Raw genomic sequence first — 21,884 nt, 5'->3', positions numbered from 1 at the left:
TGTGCTAACCACAAGAGAAGTTGTCTTTTTTTCTTTCCTGTGCCTATTTAACAATTGGTCTATGACATGGAAAACATTCTTCTTCAGCTGACAGACCTGCAGATGTTATCCTTAATTAAATGCTTCTCTAAACCTTCTTTAGAAAATTACTGAGCTAATAGCAGTAATAATAGTAGCTAATAAGTTAATGAACTCCATAGAAGGCCAATCAATTCTTTGTGTCTTTGAGTAGGTGGGAGATGATAGGGAAACTTAATCATGTCAGGAGGGGAAAAATAAAGAAGAGAAACATAAGACGATAGTCTGCTGAAGATGAGAGAACATGAACTGTTACTGAAGTAGTTGTGTGCTATGTGAGTGAGTGTATATGCACCCACGTACACATATGCATTCTAGGGAGTACCCAGCCACCGACTTATTGCTTTTATCTCTGGACAAAATGAAGGCTTATTTGATGTTTTTTTAAAACATAAATGGATATTTCTTATCTTCTGAAGTTAGTTTAACATTGAAATAATTCTCCATTTCTCTTCTTGTTTCCTTGATTTTCATATGTAAACATACAGACAAGTATAACATTTTAAAATGGAAATAATTTGGAATCCAAGAGCAATCTAACCTAAATTGTTGGGACCCATGCAGAGATTCATTTTTATTTATTCACTGTCTAAGTTTCTTTCTGGTAATGAGTACTTCACAGAGGTGCAGAGTAGATAAGGACCTCATAGATCATCCAGTCACAGCATCATGGAGCCTATAATTTGGAACTGAAAGGAATCTTAGAAGCAATATACTGTTTGCATCCCCACTGTATAAATTAGGAAACTGAAGGACAGAGTTTTTAAGTGACTTGCCCAAGGTCACCCAAACGTTAAATGTTAAGTAGCAGAAGTAGTATTTGAGCCCAAGTCCACAGGATCTACATCTAAAGTTCTTTCCATTGGACCGTGCTTTCTTATGCTGCCTAAAAATGACTTCTGTAACATTGCTGATGAGTGGTCATACAGCCAGTGTTTGACTCTTTCCAATGAGGTAGAGTCCACTGTCTCATGAGATATGCTATATCCTTGCTGGAAAACTCCACAAGTTTTTTTCTGTATATTGAGCCCAATTTGCCTCCACACAACTTTTAAACATTGTTCCTACCTCTGTCAGATGGGAACAAGCAGAAAGGAAAATTTAATTTTTCTTCTCTATGACAGTCCTTCAAGTTGAGTTAAAGTAATTCAACAAATAATGCCAGGCACTGTGCTAAGTCCTGGCGATACACAGAAAGGACAAAACAATCCCGTCTCTAAAGGAACCCATAGCTTTTTTGGTCTAATAACATTTTGGGTTAGGTTGGTCATGAATTTTTATTTTATAATGGCATACACATTTGTATGTTTAAATATCATGAAAATTGAGTAAATGAAAACAAAAAAAAAGTTAAAAAAAAGAGAAATGGAGAGTGATGTCAGTGTTAGACTAATTTTAGAAAACAGGGAATGGCCTTTTCCACTAAAAAAAATCAGCACTTCACATTCATTTTGTCCAGAGATAAAAGAAGTCCGATACTTGAAGACCATTATATTTTCCCTAAGTTTTCTCTTGGCTAAACACTCCCAGTTACTTTGATCGATGCTAACTGGCATGGCCTCCAATCTTCATCGCTTTTCTTTGGATATGCACCAGTATGGCAACATTCTTCCTAAAATGTGGTGAACACAGCAATTCTGATATGAATTAATAATGAAGGGAATTCATCTGATCAGGGCAAAGTGCAGAGGGTCTAGCACTTTTTTTCATTATGCACATTCTGATTGTCTTAACGCAATCAGATTAATGAACTGTCTTGCCAGTTGTTATTCTGTCTCTGTACCCTATGCTTTTGCAAAGGCTGTACTCCTATGACTTTGTGAAGTGGTCCCACATTTAAGTGGAAGATCTAGGTATTATATAGTGAATTTATAAAGTATCCAGTTGTAATAATAACCTTAATTGAGAAAACAAGGCCTGCTGATAGAAATTTCTAACACCAGGTAGAGTCAACAAAAGCAATAACAAAGCCAAGAAGAGTTGGTAGAGTTTCTTACCCTCTTTGTGCTTGTCCTTGGCCAGTTTTTCCTGTTTGGTCTTTCTGTTCTGATCTCCTCAGTTGCTACTGCCTCCTCCCAAATTACTTTGCTCACAGTTTGATTTTAGCTTTATATCTAAATGATATAGAATATAAGCTTCTTGAGGGCAGGCACTGTTTCATTTTTGTCTTTGTATCCCTGGTGCCTATCACAGTGCCTGGTATGTAGTAGGTACATAATAGACACTTGTTAAATTAAAATTAAATTAGTATTAAAATTTTGGGGGGGAAGCTTTTAGGGAGGGAAGGAAGAAATAGATGAGTTGTATACCAGATATCCAAAATGGAATTTTGTGTCCAAACAGAATTTTAGTGTTAGAATGGATCATAAAGGTCATCTCATCTAATATCCTTATCTTAGGGATGAAGACATTTAAGGTTCAGGGAGGTGACATTGAGTATTACAAAGTCAAACAACAAGAACCACAGGATCTTAGGCTTAGGGCTGAAAGATGCCATCTAATCCATTCCCCTCCCCTTCTTTATTTTGCAGAGGAGAAAGTTAGTGAAATGACTTGTGTAGTTCTCATAGATAATACTGTCAGAAGTGGGATTTGAACCTAAATCTTCATGACACCAAGACCAGCACTCTATCTGCTCTACCACACTGGTTGGCAATATCCCACTACTGCTTATTCTTTTTCAAGGTAGAAAATTCATTGTAGTCAATTTGCCAGAGAGTGCAAGTAGCAGAATGAAAATGACCTAATGTATGCAACTAGCAACACATTTAAAAATGATCAAACTTCAACTCTTTACTCCCACCACAGAAATGAGAGTTGCAAAAAGAAAATTTGCCCTGTGACTTAAAGGTTCCTTATATACAGTGAGCAGAAGTTCATTAGAAAGCTTGGCCTACTTAAAATCACCAGAAATGGCAGATGCTATCCCCCTCCCCCCAAAAAAGAAATAGACACTAGACAAAGAGAAAAAGTTGAAAAATTCTCATAATATGTTTTTTTAATTCTTTCCCCAAAACTTGACATTTTTGATAAACAAAAATGATTATTTTCCCAGTTTTAATTGTGAGGGCATGTTGGCTTCTTTATTTTACTTAGTAATAATAATATAATAATATAAAAATGACAGCTATGTGAATAAGAAATATATTAAAACTATTCATCTTAGTGACTTGACTCGAGATTTCCATTCGTATCCAACACTTGACTTTTCACCAGATATCCAGCTTGAAGCTCTGCACCATCCCCTTCCCCATTCCTCAAGTTGATCCTTTTCATTGGTATTGAGATGTCCATATCCATCAGTTAGCTGGTGTATGCTATCCTTCTTCATGCATTCTTATAAGCAATTTCAAGTCGCTCACCTGAAGATATGGGATTTTTCACCTTCAGCGTCTCTGTGTATTGCAAAGTCATTCATAGACCTGTAGAATTTTAGAGCTTAATAGTTCCTTAGAAGGCATCTAGTAGAATTCTTCCATTTTACAGATGGACAAAGAGGCCCTGATGGGTCAAATGAGTTGTCTAAGGTCATACAGGAAGTAAATTACAAAATAGGATTTGAACTCATGAAAACCTCAAATACAGAGCTTTTCCCCTTATTACTGAACCTTGTCTATACAATAGCTCATCATTTGAATATCCCCTTGTTATCTTGAGTCCATTCTTCTCCCCACCCCCTTGGAGACTCTCTATTATTTTTTGTAAGCCTTGAATCTTTTTCTTTTTAAGTCAACAAGCTTTTATTGAGTACTTACTATGAGCCCAGTAATACATCTTCTTTCCTTTCCTTCTTTCCTTCTCTCCTTCAGTGCCTACAATCACATTAAGCTAATGAATTCCCATTCAACCCCACTGAGCCACTAGGGTACTCCTCCACTCCCTACCCTGCAATATGCACTAAACTGTTCGGTTATACAGAATATTAGTCCAGTCTTTATTGAATTCATATCCTTAAAAATGCTTAGTCAAATGTCTTTTGTGCTTGTAAACACCAAGGTTATCTGTCTTCAATAACAAACCCATAGGGTACAGTTGTTGTTGTTCAGTCATGTCTGACTCTTCATGATCTGATTGAGGGTTTTATGGCAAAGATGCTGGAGTGGTTTGCCATTTCCTTCTCCAGCTCATTTTGCAGATAAGGACTGAGGGAAACAGGGTTAAGTGACTTGCCCAAGGTCACACAGCTAGTAAGTGTCAGGCCAGACTTGAACTCAGGAAGATGAGTCTTTCTGACTCTAGGCCCAGCACTCTTTCCAACACACCACCTCGCTGCCCACAGAGGGCAGAGATGGTGTCTAACTTAGCACTCTGTTCCCAAGGAGTATTTGAGTGCTCCTTGAGGTTTCTGTACCAGGGTGGCAGGTTCTAATGACTTAAATACTGTCCTGCGATATAAGAAAATATCAGCTCTTTATATTCTGTCCAATAAGGACAAGTGATTGTTTACCCTGTCATAACCTGGGAGAGTGGTACAACGGACCCGATGAGCAGCAAAGGAAAGTAGGTCAGTCGGCAAACATCAGGCTGCTCCCTTGCGCGGCTGGTCTGTGCCTCATTAAATCTGACTGAACTTGGCTGTCGGCTGCTCTGTCTAATTACAATTGATGAGTCCAAGCCTGCTCTGTGCTTAGAAACTGAATCATGGAGACAGATGAAGAAAGAACTTCTCAGGAAGAAAAAGGATGATAAAGGTAGAGAATAGCCCAGAAAGGAGTGAAGGGAAATAACAGAGTAATAGGCGAGCACAAATGCAGATAAAATGGCTAAGAGGACACGGTGCAGGAAGCTTAGTGAAGTTGTGCTTTATCATCTGACAGTGATAGGGAAGGAAATTAATGTTTCCCAGCCTCTCCTTTCTTCTTCCCATAGTTTGGTTTCTTTTTCCTCTCTTCGTAGTAGTTTATGCTTCAACTTACTGCAGAGTATTGTATGACACTGAGTCACATCGAAGTGCTCAATATAAATCTGTAATAAAATCTTAAGGAAAAATTAGGGTGGGTGTGGGAAGGAAAGAACAATGGTATGCTGTGTATATGGAGGCAAACCCTTATACTTAACGAAGCTTGCATTTTGCTGGGGTTACAAGGATAGCATGTACTCCTACACAATAATTATATATAAGGTAATTTCAAGAGAGAGAAAGCCTTAAGAAACTCTGGGAAATTATAATAATAACAACAACGATGATGATGACAGCTAACATTTATATAGCACCTACTATGTGTCAGGAACTGTGCCACGCACATTACAAATGTGATCTCATTTTGATCCTCACAAAAATCCTGCGAGGTAGGAACTGTTTTTATCCCCATTTTACAGTTGAGGAAATTGAGGTAAATAGAGTTAAAGTGACTTTCCCAAGGACAGACAATACACGTCAGAGACTGGATTTGAACTCAGGTCTTGTGACACCAGGCTATATCTACTGTACCATCTGCCTAGTAGAGGAGGTGATGCTGGATTAGCAGGTTGACTGCTTCCTCCAAACTGTTTATCCTACCTCATCCCTACAGTTCAATTTCTTTCTTGTCATTGAGTAATTTTTAAGGCTTTTCTTGTGAGCTATTTATTCAAATTTCTCCAGTCTGGATCAGGTTATCCTGCCCTTTCTTAAGCTCCTTCTGTTTGGAACTCTTTCAATCAGAAGTTTTTATTGACTCCTGGAAACATTAGGCGACTGAATTGACCCAGTTTTCCTTTTTGCAAGGGGCTAACTTCTCCAAAATCCACAGAATCACAGAACATTAGAACTTGAAGCGACGTTAGATGTAATTGAGTTAATCTGCCTCTTTTTATAGATAAGGAAATCGGGCCCCAGAGAAGCAAAGTTATGTTAGATTTGTACAGTCATTTCATGGCTGAACAAGCCTTGCTCTCCATATCTTGCACCTTTACTTCTATACCTTCTTCTTTCTCAGCAGTTCAAATAGTGCTTAATGGAAACAGCAATGGAGTTGCAGTCAGAGGCTATGGATTCAAATACTGCCAGTGTTCTTTGCTACCTGTGTGACCCTGGTGAAGTCACAACCTCTATGAGCCTCAGATTCCTCATCTGCAAAATGGAAAAAGTTTAATCAGATGACCCAGAAGGACTTTTGTTTTTCTTAGTCTGTTCTTCCAATAACCAACCTTCTTTTCCCCTGTTATTGACACAAAACAACAAAAAACAACCTAAAAATGAAGCCCTCAATATGTAGCTACCTAATCTGACAAAAACAGTCCCATGTTAGTAAAGTCATAAAATGTATGTCATTAAAATGTATGCATTTAAGATCATCTGTCTGCCAGGAATTCACCTGTCAGGAGGTGAGTGGCAGGTTTTATCTTCATTTTTTTGGACTTCTGGTTAATCATTGCATTGATTACAGTTCTAAAAATCTTTCAGAATTTTTTTCTCTATAATGTTATCATTTTCTGAATTGTTCTCCTAGTTATGCTCACTTTGCTCTGCATTGGTACATAAAGCTTCTCAGTTTCCTCTGAAACTGTCTGGTTCACCATTTTTATTTTGTAATAATATTCCATTATTTTCATATGCCAAAATCTGTTTACCCATTCCTGAATAGGACAGTCCTTTTAATCCCTATATTTGTTTCCTTCATATATTTCTTATATGGATAGCATGAAAAGAGCTGCTATTAGCATTTTTATCCAGATAGGGTTTTTTCTTCTTTTAAGATTTCTTTGGAGTCCGGACCTAGAAGTGGTATAGTTGAACCAAAGGATATGCACATTTTAGTAACTTCTTCAGCATAGTTCCAAGTTACTTTAAAAATGACTGAGCCAACTCACCATGTATGATAGGTATGAGGTAGAACCTCAAAGTTGGTTTAAATTGCATTTTCTAATTATTGCTGATTAGAACAGATATGTCAAACACTTGTCACAAGGTATTTCCAAGTGTAGTCAGAACCAAATGTATATCAAAATAAAAATATAATAGAACATAAATAACATTCCAAATCCATTTGTGGCCCACGGGGATCCTTTGATACCGATTAGTGACCCCTCTTTCTATTGAGTTTGACACTACTGATATAGTGCATTTGAAAATTAGGTTTTCTTCCTTTGAAAACTGCTCGTTCATATCCTTTGCTCATTTACCTATTTGGAAATATCTTGTAATCTTACACATTTGATAAATTCCTTACGTGTATTAGAAACCAGACCTTTATCAGAGAAATACGTTACAAGGTTTTTTTTTTCTCCAGTTACTTGTTTATCTACTAATTATTGATACATTAGATTTGCTTGTACAAAACCTAATTTTATATAGCTACAATTGTTCATTTTATTTTGTATGATCATTCTCTCTTGTTTATTCATTACCCCTTCCCCTGTTCATAGATCTTAGAGGGTACTTATTCCTTCTCTTTAATTTGTTTAAGATGTGACCTGTTATATCTAGGTCATATGTCCTTTTGGAACTTATCTTGATTATGATTGTTGGTAAAAACCAAATTTCTACCAGATTCCTATTTTTTTAGCTGTTTTTTTTTCAAATAAGAGTCTTTACTCTAGGGGCTGGGTCTTTGGTTTGATCAGTTGCTGTGATCACATATTTGTTTATTTCTTCATGTTATACACCTAATCTATTTCACTGATTGAACTTTTTTTAAAAATTACTAAATCATTTTAATGATTACTGCTTTATAGCACAATTTGAGATCTGAGAGGCCCCCTTCCTTCTCGTTCTCTTTTACCCCATTAATACCCTTGAGATTCTTGACCTTTTGTTTTTCCATATGAATTTAGTTTCTACAGTTATTTTGAATAGAATTTATCTTTCTAACTTTTCCTGCCAAGTTTTGTTAATTATATATTGGAATGCTAATGATGTGTATGAATTTATTTGATATTCTGCAACTTTGCTGAATTTATTATTTTAATTCATTTTTAGTTGACTTTTTAGGGTTCTCTAAGTACACCATCATATCATCTATAATAAATGCCTTTCCAGCTCTGAATCTTTGATTCTAAGACAACTGATTTTAGCATATTTGAAATAATTTTCATTTTATCTTCAGAAAACAGCCTTTTATTTTTGTTTCTTAAACCAGCTTGGATTTTTTTGTTGATGTGGGCACTCCCACCCAACTGCCTCAGATTGCAATCCCTTCCATGACTCCCTAGACAGTCTCTGAGGGTTGTTGTAGCTGATAGAGTCAGTCCCTTGGTCTGACTGTGTGGTAAAATCTGTCAAAATTTGTGCTTATGTGCATAGCCCATTAAAACCCATGATTACTGATGTTCCATAAGGAAGTTTTGGAGAAGGCCTTAGTGGGGGTGATTTTGTCATAACTTTCAAAAGTAGAGAAATACAGCCTTTGGCATTTCACACAACATGATTCAGGGAAAAAGTCATCATGTTTCCTTGTGTTGCAATACAGTGTTAGCGGGTTCATTGTCAACTGTGGCCATGTAAGTTTTGATGTCATTAATCATAAGAATACCAATTTCTAACATATACGTGAATCCTAATGTTATATTGCTTCAAAGGATATGTGATTTTCTTGTTGTGGTCCATCCATGAACTGTGGCAACATGCATTAGTAGACCATGGAACAAATTGTTGTGTAATTGCCCCAAATCATCTTCTAGTGACCAGCTTTTTTGGTGGTAGTGGTGGCGGTGGGGGTGGTGGAAGCTCTTAGAGCCTAGAGAGGCTATTCTTTAGACTATAGACAGACACTTCGATAATGTGCCACTACAGGAGACTTGTTCCACTTCCAGAGTTATAGAGTCACATTCATACAATTATCTGGAGTTACAGTAGGCCTTTTATGGACCTGTAAGCTGTGCCTCAGGAAGGGCATTGATCTAAACGATCTAAAGTTTATGAAAAATACTAAGGGCAACCACAACATTTTTTTTTACTGGGTTTTTTTTGGGGGTTTTTTTTTTTTGTCAGGGCAGTTGGGGTTAAGTGACTTGCCCAAGGTCACACAGCTAGTACATGTGTCAAGTGTCTGAGGCCGGATTTGAACTCAGGTCCTTCTGACTCCAGGGCCGGTGCTCTACTGACTGCGCCACCTAGCTGCCCCGACAACATTTTTTAAAAAGATAGTTGAAGACAAAAAATAAAAAAGGGAACAATTTGTTGTTGGGAGAAGATGATGAGGCATTAAAAACGACAGACAGAAAATGGAATTTCTCAACTCTCAATTTCAACTTCTGTTTTCTATGTCAAAGATCAAGAATATTGTACATAGTACTTGTAGTAATCTGCCAGAGAAGAAGACATCTCTTAATTAAATTGCCTTCACCTGTTTACAATTCAACTATTTGTGGACTTAAACATATTCTGGGTCTTAGGGAATCATCCAGGAGCAGATTATTTAGACTTTAATCTTACATGGCCTCTTCACAATTCTTATTCATTTCCCAAACCTATTCAGGATTAAATGAACTATGGTTTTTGAGAGGCATTGACACTTAATTCTTTCTGAATTAGGGCAACTCTTGCTTCTCCAAGCCTTGTTGTTCTTCTAATAGTCATAGAGAGGAATTGTCTAACACTTTGTCATCAGTCAGTCAATAAATATTTATTAAGTACCAGGCACTGTGCTAGGCACTGGAGGAATTAGACTCTAATTGTTCGTAGATTGACAGGTCTTCTTATTGTTTCTCTTTCCTCCCTTTAAGCCTGTGTCAATGGCAGAGGTCCATAGGATCTGGAGCTTCCATCCTTATCAGGAAGGGCCACATTCTGAACGCATCCAACATTTCTTACAGTGTATCCCAAGTCTTCATGCAATTTAAAATTTAAAAGCTGTGTAAGAAAGTCTTGCTACTTGAACTTCTAGGTGATAGAGATAAGTATACAATTATCCATTCCACATCTCGGGGGTTAAGGGCATGGTGCTCCCATAATCTGGAAAATCTGTATACATTTTTGGGTGCTCCCTTTGTACCAGAGAAGGATTCTGGATCTCCTTTTTCTTTTATGGAGAGTTTACTGTACCTTAATGTAAAATTTGGATTAAGTACTGTGTTATAGGCTATATTATATAATACTGCTTGTATATTTCATGCATTTCTGAGTTTGTAAACTTTTTTGTGTTGTCTGCTGGCCCTCACATGTCATCTGTGGCTTTTGCAAAACTCCCCCAAAATCCCCATTTAGTTTCTTATGCTGATCCATGATATATCAAAACCACAATGGGGAAAATCATGATGTGGAAGGGATGACAGTATATAGAGAATTTATATTTCCTGCTACTCTATATAAGCAGGTAGGGATCACTGGAGAAATAGTGTACATTAATCAGTTGCATTGTCATTTGAAAGCAACCAGCCTCATCATTCATATCTGAAAACAAAGTGAATGCAAAACATACATATGACATACACCTGGATGGGAAGATAACTGAGTTTGTCTGTCTGTCTTTCTGTCTCTCTTTATTTGTCTGTATCATCAACAGGTGTTCCTTATGGATATTGAGCTGAGGCCAGAATTAAATGGGAAGGAAATAATGCATAATTATGTTAATGAATTTGCAAAGTGCTTTTAATGACCTCAAGTTATTCAGTTTTCCAAAACTGCATCTTTTTATCACAATCTTCTCCCAGTAATGCAACATGGGTCCCATATAAATAATAGAATGCCATGATATCAGAAGAATCAGAATTGTAGGTTATGCCAAAGTGTAACAACAATGTTGTTAGTAGATGCTGTGGGAGTGAAAGACCCAAGAAGACCAGCAACAAGAGCACACAGAAGGGCTACTAGCACAGATTCTTAGATCTGCTTTTCTAAGGAAAGCAACTTTAAGGGGTTAACAATCTCACTTTAATCAAACATGCATATACCATTTACTTAGTTCAGGGGGGAAAGCCAGCATGCTGAACTTCAGAGAAAATACAAACAGAAATTACAAACAGAAAATATCAACCGATCAAATAACACAAACCGGTCTATCCATAGCAATACATAATTACTAGAGAAGCACAAACATCTGGGTTTTCCCAAGCTGGGGAGCCCTTAACAATGGCTATCCAGAGTCTCCACACCAGCACTCTTCCAGTGAGTGAGATCCCTGAACAAAATGCTACCCTCTGAGTTTTTATACCCTTCTTAGGGCCTGAGGGCTTCAACCTCATCAGCAAAAGGGTGTGGGCCTGGGGCTTTAAACCAAGTTAGCAAAAGTGTATGGGTCTGGGGCTTTGCACCTGGTAAGACTTAATCAAAGGTACTTGGTTACATTAGCATTCTAAAAGAGAAGATGGTGGAAAAAAAGTCCCACCTTAATTACCACTACAAAAAGTTAATTGAAAGACACAATGGAAGCATATGCAGCCTGTAGCAGGAAATGACATATAGAATAATTAAAGGCTTGTGTGATCTGAAAAGAGTGAGGCATAACAGATGGACAGCCTAAATGTGGCCCTGGCATTTTTTGAAATATTAAAAGAACTAGAAGGGAGGGCTTTGATTAGTTGGTTGAATTCTCAATGGAGGATTTATGAAGATTTGGAAAAATTCCCAAAGAATGAAAAGGCATTGCCTGGCTGGGTTTAGATCTTTACCCATAGAGCAAATAACTATGCTGATGAGCTCACAGATCCTTTGAAGTATCCAGCAGATTTTCTTAGTCTCTAACTTTCAATCTCTGTGGTAAATGAACTAGCTTCTCTGTTGGATCCTATACTACTTCTCACTCAACATAATGGAATTTGGATTTTATGGAAGGAATTTGATAGATTACCTAGTCTAACCAAATTTTACAGGTGAGGTATTTGAGACCCAGAAAAATGACTTCATCAAGACTACCGGGGTCTTCTGACTTCAAAATGCAGTGTTCTTTGGGCTATAGTGCCTTGTCTGTTCTCTTTTTATGTTAGCAGGCATTTTTTCAATACTTTGATGTTTAGGTGATCTAATTGGTGAGGATACTCCATTTAATGGGACTGATTACAATCCATTCGTGACTGCTCATTCTTTAAGAGTCTCCTTCAAGGGTGCATTAGTAAATATTTAACAGGCATCTCCTCCTCTCTCCTACCACCCCCATATACTCACAACATACTCTTAAATTTAACATGTCTTACTAACTTTCTTAAGTGTAGACTTTAGACAATCAACAAAATAATAAAACAAACCCTTATTTGTAGCTTTTGCCAACTTCTGAGGTGTAAATGCACCTAATTAAATCTAATAACCAACTCTCATGAGACACTTGGCTCCAGCACATCCTTGGTCTTATTTATTTTTTTCCTCCAAATTAGCTGTATGTACACTCAATATTCGGGTGGACTTCCTTTATATTAGGGATTCTTAACATTTTTTAATGTCATGGACCCCTGTGAAAAAGAACTGGTAAATAGAAGTATGTATAGGATAATTTTACACATACATACCTATTTGTGTCTAATGGTAGCAATCTCTACAGGGAGGGGGTGGGGAAGAAAAAAAGGAAAAAAAAATAAAGAAATTTACATGATAACTTTATTATATATTTAACAGGAATAGGAATTTGTACATGATAGATGTGCAGTTTCATGTGCAATCATCTTTCTTATTATACTATGTTATGGAAATGCCAGTTTTATTCCATGAATTAAAAATAAAATAAGTTACAAAAAAGTTAGGTGAAACCCATAGACCCCTACTCAGATTGTTTTTAAATTAATAAAACTAAACAAAAAAAAAATCAGGATCATGAAGAAACCAATTGTATCAAAGTACAGTTATTAAAATAAAATTTTTAAAAAAAGTTCATGGATCCCAGGTTAATATCTCCTGTTCAGATCTATTAGTATTGTAGAGATAACAAAGGAGCATACTTTATGGCTTCCTGTCTTTTTCCTAGTTATATATCTCTCTGATGGCATCTTTTACACAACTTTTCATGCTGTCATAATTTGTTGATAGTATGCCTTTTTATACCCTTAACTTTCCATTATGCTTTGGGTGGCCCACAACTTTAATTCTTCAGAGGCTATGTTAAGATGGAATTTTTTTAAGAGAGAGGATTGGAGTCATTAAAAGTGCTACAATTTTTTAAAAAAAAGGCAATTTGTTTCCCTCTTCTCCTCTAAGTCAATTCTGAACCCAAATCATTGCCCATTTCCAGTTTCTATGAGATATATATGTATATCATAGTTTCTACAATAAGAATTCTTCATCCACTTTTTTTCCTGTGTGGATGGTTAGGTATTAGTCTTTTGAGTTTTTGGATCTCACTGAGGATCCTATAAAATGTCCTGTGGTTAGGTGCAATTGTAACAATTTCGTTTTCAAACAAGAGCATTTGGAGCACTTCACTATCTGTAAGAAATCCTTCCCTTATTAAGATTTTATAGCCTCACCATTGGTGAGCATTTTTCTTATTTTATGCTTCACTAGATGTTAATAGAAGGTCATCAAGCCAAATTATCTCCATTGTAACATCTTTCAAGGAACCTTGTTATAGTTTGACATATGCATGAGAGACAACCTTGTTGGACAAGAGTCTTTAAAGCAGCATTTTTTTCACTGAATCAATTTTTTCTTAAGTTCAACAAACAGTAAACATAGTAGGATATTGTGCTATCTATCCCTTTCAGAGTTGGACTTTACTGTAAATTGTATCTTTCATGCTATTTTACTTTAATTTATTAAGCATCTACTGTGTGCACAAGCACTGTTTTATTCCAGGATTAGGGCATATAGAATTTGAATAAGACATGGTCTCCATTGTCATGGAATTTACTGTCCAGGAAGGACAGAAGATGCAAGCATAGCTAATTATAATTTCAGATATTATGTATGGTACAAAAAAAGGGGTATAGAGTGCCATATGATGTCTGAAGTGAGAGGTACATTTACAATTGAGGGACAAAAGCTACTTTTTCAAAATTTTCTAATAGCACTTCATTGGAATTTTTAGCACTTAGCATAGTACCTAGGGCAAGGTAAATGCTTGATAAATAGTCACTATTGTTTGATGGGAAACTAATTTTATACAAGAAGAATAGTATTTGCAGGCTATTATGGGATACACAGTATTGTGGCAGCAACATAGGCATGACTCAAATGCCTCACTAAATGAATTTATCTGTAAAGAATAACTATCCATGTAAACCTTTTTTTCTTGTTATACATATCTTTAACTTCTGCAGAGAAAATCTAAATGAATAGGTTGGGATCCCTAAGCATATAGCACTGTAGACAGATCATATTCACAGATGAATACACATAAAATTGCAAATAAGACCATCCCATCTTTAATTATGCTTAGGACATTAAGGATTAAACATAATTCCACTCAGTGGTTCGTCAAAATATGTTTGAATTTTTACAAAGACAAAGTGGGAGTTGGCACAAAATATGAAGTGTAATAATGAAAATAGTAGATAATATTTACATATCACTTTAAAAGTTTTCAAAGTGCTTTACAATTTATCTTTCTTGATCCTCATAACAAGCTGTGAGAGATTGGCAAAAGTTAGGGAAAATTAGGTTTCCACAAAAGAGTTAATTGAGTTCCACAGAAGAATTAATTAAATGTCAGCTTGAACAAAGAAGGGAATAAAAATTAACCAGGATGAGGGTCCCTAGACAATCAGAATAAAGTTTGTGGTTTTACAGAAGACACAGATTCAGGATGTTATTCAGGATGTTAGAAAAACTGGTCTAATCCAGCCAAAAGATGGTCAGGGTCGAAGAGAAAACTGGGTCAAATGGCTACTGCACATGCTTAATTGGCTAACTGAATATTACCTTAAACACCCACAGGGAGGAGTTTTCCACCATTTTTGAACATGGGATGTATGATGAGGGGAGGGGGACATGCTTACACACATCAAGGAGAGAACATATGAAGAGGTGTATCAGCAAGAGTGGAGCAGACCAATCTGCTGTCTGAGGGGAGGCACTGTGTTGATGGTGCATCAATCTGTGTCGGTCTAATACTATAAAGCTGATCTCATTTTTTGTAAGCAGTACTCCCTCTTCCTAAAGAAGGGCAGACTCCTTTGGATTCCTCAATAATCATAAATTGCCCTTTGATACCTGAATTTCAATGTCAAGTGTATTTCTAACAAACCTATCGAAGAAGAGACCCCCATTTTACAGATGAATGGACTGAGACTTTAAAAGCTTAAACGAAATGCCCAGGGTCACATAGATATTAAATATTTGAATCAAGATTCAAAACCAGATTTTCCTGCTATGCCTCCATAGAAAGTCAGATACCCTGAATATGGAAGGTAGGAGTTCACTGCTCTGATTGCCCCTATTCAACTTCAAATTAGTTACATTTGTTCAATGGGGAAGCTTCTTGATTGAATCAGTCAGTAAGAAGGAGAGGCACCAGAAAGTCTGTTCTCAGTGGGTGTGGTACTTGTATGAAAGCACGAGTGAGTTGAGCACCAGGAAATTTCAAGGGTCTATCAGCAGAGAGGTAGGAATATGACACACAGAATTTGAACTTGAAGCCCAGGAGTGAAGAGAGAGAAAGTGGGTCTGAGCAGAGAAAGGAGAGATCACAGAGGACCATGGTCTTACAGACATCTCAGAGTAGAAGACTCAGGCTGATGCCATTGGTGGTATCCAACTTCTGAAGGACTGAGGAAATTTTCAAGAGAGGGTAAATCTGCTGTTTCTGACTATTGACAGACACCAATATGCCCTTTGGCTTCTTTATCTAAACATTGCTGGCATCCTGAACTTTTCAACCACAAAGAGATTAGGGGCTTGCTGGTGATATTTATAAATGTAAACGAAAAAAGTCAAGGCTTTGCCTAAATGTTAGGAATTTTGTTAAAGAACTCTTAACTGAATTTAACACAGTGGTTCTTAAATTTTTTTTTTTGTTTTATGGATCTGTTTCTCAGTCTCCTGAAGCTTCTGGATTTCTCAGAATAACATTTGTTGCTAATATTCATAATTGAAGGAAATACTAAATTGCAGTTAGGCTAGTGAAAAGAAAGGTGTATTTTCTTCCCATCCAAGATCAAAGACCCCCTGAAATCTTTGTATGGACCCACTGGCTGTCAGCGGATGGTAGTCTAAGAACCTTTCGTCTAAACTTCCCAAGGCAGCAGAATTGGGAACCATGTGGAAATATAATTGAAGTCAATTATATTTCTGGTAGGCTATAATGAGCTCAAATTATTGTAACTGTATTAGAAATACAAGCGATGAGTAGCTTTTGCCCTCAGACTCCTCAGATGAGGAAGAGGGCACCCAATTGTCTGAGTCATTTAAAACTTTGGTGCTGCTTGAGCACTTATCCCAATGGTCGGCTATTACTGTGACAGTTCCAGTTTTATTTATCCTAAGTAATAACGGGAGGATGATGCTAAGCTCTACCCATGCTTCTTGCAATGTCTTGCTAAAATATTAAAATACTAGCCTGTATCTCTGCGCTCTAGTGGCTGGCCTTTCCTGACTTCCCTGCCAATCAAAGCCTGCTCCTACTCTGGGCTATGCAGACATTGAATTTAGGAGAAAGTCCTTTCTTCCTCTGTCACCAGAATCAGGGGCTTTATTTTACTTATAATGACTGTCCAACTAAAACTATGAAATAACTTTCATTTATGCAGCAAGCCCTCCCCTGCCCCCCCAGTTAGAATGACTTAATGGAAAGGCTTTTATTCTCACAGTTTAAACATCCATTCCCTTTCTATTTGCTTTAATATATATGCTGGTTTCCTTAGGCCAGGGAGTAGGTACAAAGGTGAAGAGCCTTGGTGGTATTTCAAGGTCTTGTATTCTCAGGACTAGAAAATTAGGCTTGACCTTTTACCAGCAGACTGCTGAGGAGCAGCTGGAGCCTGTTGTAGATGGGAGAAATAAAAGATGATGTCTGGAAGGCTAGAACCAAAGGAGGACTTTTTGACTATATGCAAAGAATGAACCTGGCCTCAGCCATATTTCTTTTAAATAAAAATATTTAATTAGAAGAGAGTGATTAATATACTTACCAGGTTTGGAGCCTTATTTTTTGTCAAGAGAGAAAATGAGAGAAGCTTTAGAATCCCAAAGTGATCTCATGGATGAGTTTAACAAGCTGAAATTGGCTCCTTGACTTTAGGAGAGTAAATAATTCATTTATGTTATGGCATTTTTAATTAAATGGAAGTACCTCTATGAAAATGACACAATTTGCTGATCCGAGATAAGAAGTAGAACTACTCTCTGAGAAGAGAGCATGATGACAATTTAAAGCTATGAATGATTTCAGAATCAAGCCTTTCCTTTGATAGCAGATCCCCTCCATCCCCCATTTGCTACACTTTTGTCTTATCAGCCTTGGTGCCATTGGGAGAGAAAGGTGGGAGTGATGTCTTTAAGGAGGATATCAGTTTTCTTTTTCACATTGGTCAATAATTCTCACAAATATTTCAAAATTCTGAGGAGAGAGCTTGTCTACCACTGCAGTAATTTACATTAAATCAATGATTTTAAACTTCCTGTTTTTTCCTTCTTGAACATGCATGTTGGATTAATATAAGAAAATATTTGCATATTAAATAACTGGTCACATTTATTCAGTGTTTTAAGGGTTGCAAAGAGTTTTTTATATATTAGCACATCTGGATAGGACACTGGACTCAAGAATTGGGAAGACCTGGGTTTGAATCCAGCCTCAGACACTCATTAGCTCTGTGACCCTCAGCAAACTACATAATTTCTTTAAACTTCATTTTCCTCATAAAGGGGATGGGGAGGCTCCATAACCTCCAACATCCTTTTCAGCTCTAAATTTATGATCATAACAACCCAGTGGGGTAGGTGATGTTATTATCTCCATCTTATAGGTAAGGAAACTGACTTCCAGAGAAGTTAAATGATTTACCCAGGTTAACACAGTTAGTGAGCACCTGTGGGGGGAATCTAGATCCATATCTTCATGATTGCAAGTCCAGGACACTATCCACTATATCACAATGCCCATATTAGTATTGTTATCATCAATACTACTGAGATTTCTTAGATGTCAATCTTGAAATCTATTGTGTGTAAGGTGGATTTTTTTCTTTAAATACTAGTTCCCAGGATATATGGCCATAAACAATGTACAAGTTCCCAGGATCATAGCTTGTAAACAGTTTCACTCTACTTACACATTGTTATATAGCCATACATAATTTATTTGTGTATCATTATGTAACCATACGTAATATAAACATTTGAGCTTAAGTTGGAAACAACCCACTACACCTGTGCTATGCTGAATCACCATAATATTGCTAAAGTTAATGTAAACTTGTGAGGCTATTGCTGGCAAATTGCCTTCTTTGTGTGGTCAGTAAGTGGGGATTTGTGCAATGAATGTGCTTGTCTTGACCAGCCCCCATCGAGCCTTAGGGAATGTTGTAGAAGCTGGTGCTCCTATTCTGTCTGGCTATGTAGGTGCTCCCCCACAACCTTCCAAATTGCTACTGTTGAGAAGAATAAAGTAAATTAACCCCTTATCATGTCTCTGTTGCTGTCCTTCTATCTGCCTGGATCCCGAGTGAACCTGTTAAAGGATAGAGGCCAGAAGCTCCTGCGATCTATCCATCCTAAAATTTATAAATTATAGAGTTTTGTTTGCTTCTCTTGTTTTTTCCTATCCCATTCTACCTTGAATCATACCTATTTGCATTCTAAGTTCCTTGAAGGCAAGAATTGTGTCCTGTTTAATCATTATATGCTTAGCAGAGTGTCTGGCATATAGTAAGCACTTAATTGCTTAATTGTTGGCAGCCAGGTAAGAAGATAGGCATTAATTGGGTTTAAGCTCATACAAAACGGTTTTGTATGCAGTTTGAATCAGTTATAATGGTTAACTTGTCAGGACCTCTTTGTAATACTGACATAGAAAATATTAATTCTTTTGTCCTATATGCCCTGAATAAGCTTCAGCTGTGGACAGTTCCATGGCTAGCATCTCCTGCTTGGGAAACAACTGTGTTTGTACAGCCTGAGGACAGGAAATGATTAAAAAAACAAGTGTGGATATTTGATGGTGGCATATTTGTTTTTAACTTTTAAGACAAAGGAATTGGGACATGATGTTTGAGTTGAAGTTAGATATAATAATAGATCACATTTATGCAGCACTTTGTGGTTTATAAAGCATTTTTGTTTACAATAATCCAGTAAGGTAGACAGAAAAAGGTATTACTATCCCACCTTTTTTACAGATGAGGAAACTGAGGCTTAGAGAAGTGATTGAGGGGCTAATGGGTAGAGCCAGGACCTAGAACCAGAAAGAGACAGTGTAGTATAGTGAAAAAAACTAAATTAAGACAGAGCACCTGGGTTCAAATTCTAGCTCTCTCACTTAACTCTTTTGTGATTTTCAACAAATGCTTGAACTTTGGGTTTCAGCTTCCTCTTCTGTGAAAAGGAGGCTATTGACCTAGATGATCTATGAGGTCCCTTTCAGTGCTAACTCTATCATTCTAAATCTAGAAGCATGGCCTCATTCTCTGAATAAAACTGGCTGTTCAGGAGTTTAGAATCTTTGACTCTAGCATTTGAGACAAGGGAGGGACATTAGCGATTATGTCCTAATCTTATAGGTTAAGTGGCACTAGCCTGAATTCTTCCCTTTCCTCCAATGAAGCAATGGTTTGTCCCTGGCTATTTATTCTGTCTGTTTTGTGGAGTTAGTTCATGGATAAACCAAAGACTGGGAAGAAATCAGTGGACTATGGAATCTGATATTAACCCCACATATTTTCCAATTTAAATCAAAGCTAATCAGATTTCTTAATAGCTGATTGTGGATGCTCTACCATCTTGATGGACTTATAGCTCTTTCTACTTTCACACTAAAATGGAATGGTTTCAGAGCTGTATTCTATATCCAGTAGGTATATACACTACACAGAGTCAAAGTCAAGGGAAGGGACTGTACAGTAATCCAGAGTGTTGGATCTGGAGTCAGAAAGATCTGAGTTCAAATCCTTCCTTAGACACTAGATATGTGACTCTGGGCAAGTCACTTAACCTATTTCCCTCAATTTTCTCAACTGTAAAATGGGGATAATAATAGCAACTGCTTCTCAGAATTGTAGGGAGGATCAAATGGGATAATGTATATAAAGGACTTTGCAAACCTTAAAGTATTATTATAGTTATTAAATGAAATGTTTTAAACCAGCACCTTTATGCCATCAGGTCAAGAAATAGCCCTGTGGTTAAAGAGATTCCTAGCATCTCAGAGCCTTTTGTCTTAATCATTTGAGCTGAGCGGTAGTCCTGGGTAGAATTCTACAGCAGGCAATATGGTATTCTTGGATGGGTCAGGGTCATGCCTCTTCATCTTAGAGTCAATTTACAAGTTTGCTGTAGTGACTTTATACACTTACATAGTAGCCACAAAATGGGTGAGTGGGGGGAAAAGTAGAAAAACCTTAGGTGAGATTTGTAATTTTGGGGTTTTTATATAATGAGATTTTTATCCTGTGTCTCATTTAAGGTATGGCAGTCTTACCCTGATTCCTTATAGCATGCCTCTACAGATTTCCATATGAGAGGGAGACAAATTTGGATTACCTCCATAAAGCAAGCTGGGCATATTCCCAGAATTTTAGGCTACTGGGTAGTTTCCATGGGCACCAGGTTACAGATGCTCTCTTTACTTATCTCTGGAAAAGTACCAAAAATATAGGTTATTTCATAGGCCATTGAGTACATTTTTGATATAGTATTCAGGTGTGGACTGATGGGAGTGGGGGAGTAAGCTGGCTTCAGGCATAATTTCAGGCAGAAATGGATTTTTTTTTCCTTTTGGGAGGTTTTCTAGGTTCACCATTCTAGACTCTAGTGTAGCCTAGAGATACCCAGTATCAGACTTCTTTGACTATGAGGAAAAATTACATGATAGATACCATTTTTGTAAATGTTGAGTCCAGGCCAGTATAATTTTCACACATGTATATGTATACACACACACATATACATATATATTTAAAATTACAGTATAAATGTTTCATATATAGTACTTTAAAAAGTTCTTTGTATATGGATGTACGTACTCATGATTATTAAAGTTTAAGTTCATAATTTTTAAAAAAGCAAATTTAAAAATAGGATTTCCTGCTACAATGATTTTCCTCAGTCAGTTGACTGATTTCAGGTGCTTAGTTTTTATATCAAGCAAACAATCAGAAAGCATCATTGGAAAATATTTAAGTACTCCCAAGGATTTATACTCTCTTCAATGGGGAAGATTGTCCCATAACAATGGGACTTCACTGCTGGAGAGAATATCATTGAAAATCTGTATTTCCTCCCAAAAATCCACCCAATGATGGAGTTCTCATGGAATAGCATCAGAACTATTAAAAGTCTTAAAAAGCTTCATCTTTCTTGTACTAATTTGTTATTATAAAGGCCTAATGGACTAGATTGAGAATCATGTAGTGAGGGTAATACTTTTTTTCTTATGGACTAAGACAGTGACTTTTACTAACAGGAAATGACTTAGGAATTGGGGCTATTGGAGTCTCCTGTGTGCTAAATCAGGTCTTGGAACAGGCTTCATAAATTTCCATTTTAGAAAATTTACACATTTCCTTAATCCTTTTAAGAGAAAAATAGTAATTTTAACAAAATTAACTATTTCTAGACTGTCAAGAACTGTATAAACTGTTCTGGGATTCCTAAGTATACTATGGTATGATGGAAAGAACCCTGGACTCAGAATACAGAAGGTCTGGGTACAAATCTCATCTCAGATACTACTAGCTGTGGAACTATGGGCAAATCACTTAATTTCTCTAAGCTACAATTTCTTCATATGTAAAATGCAGACAATAATAACACCCATTTCATAGGGTTATTGTGAGGGTCAAATGAAATATTATACTTTAAAGAACTT

The sequence above is a fragment of the Trichosurus vulpecula genome, chromosome 6, assembly GCF_011100635.1.
Source record: "Trichosurus vulpecula isolate mTriVul1 chromosome 6, mTriVul1.pri, whole genome shotgun sequence".
In the NCBI taxonomy this organism is placed as follows: Eukaryota; Metazoa; Chordata; class Mammalia; order Diprotodontia; family Phalangeridae; genus Trichosurus; species Trichosurus vulpecula.
Note: the sequence above shows the minus strand (reverse complement) of the source record.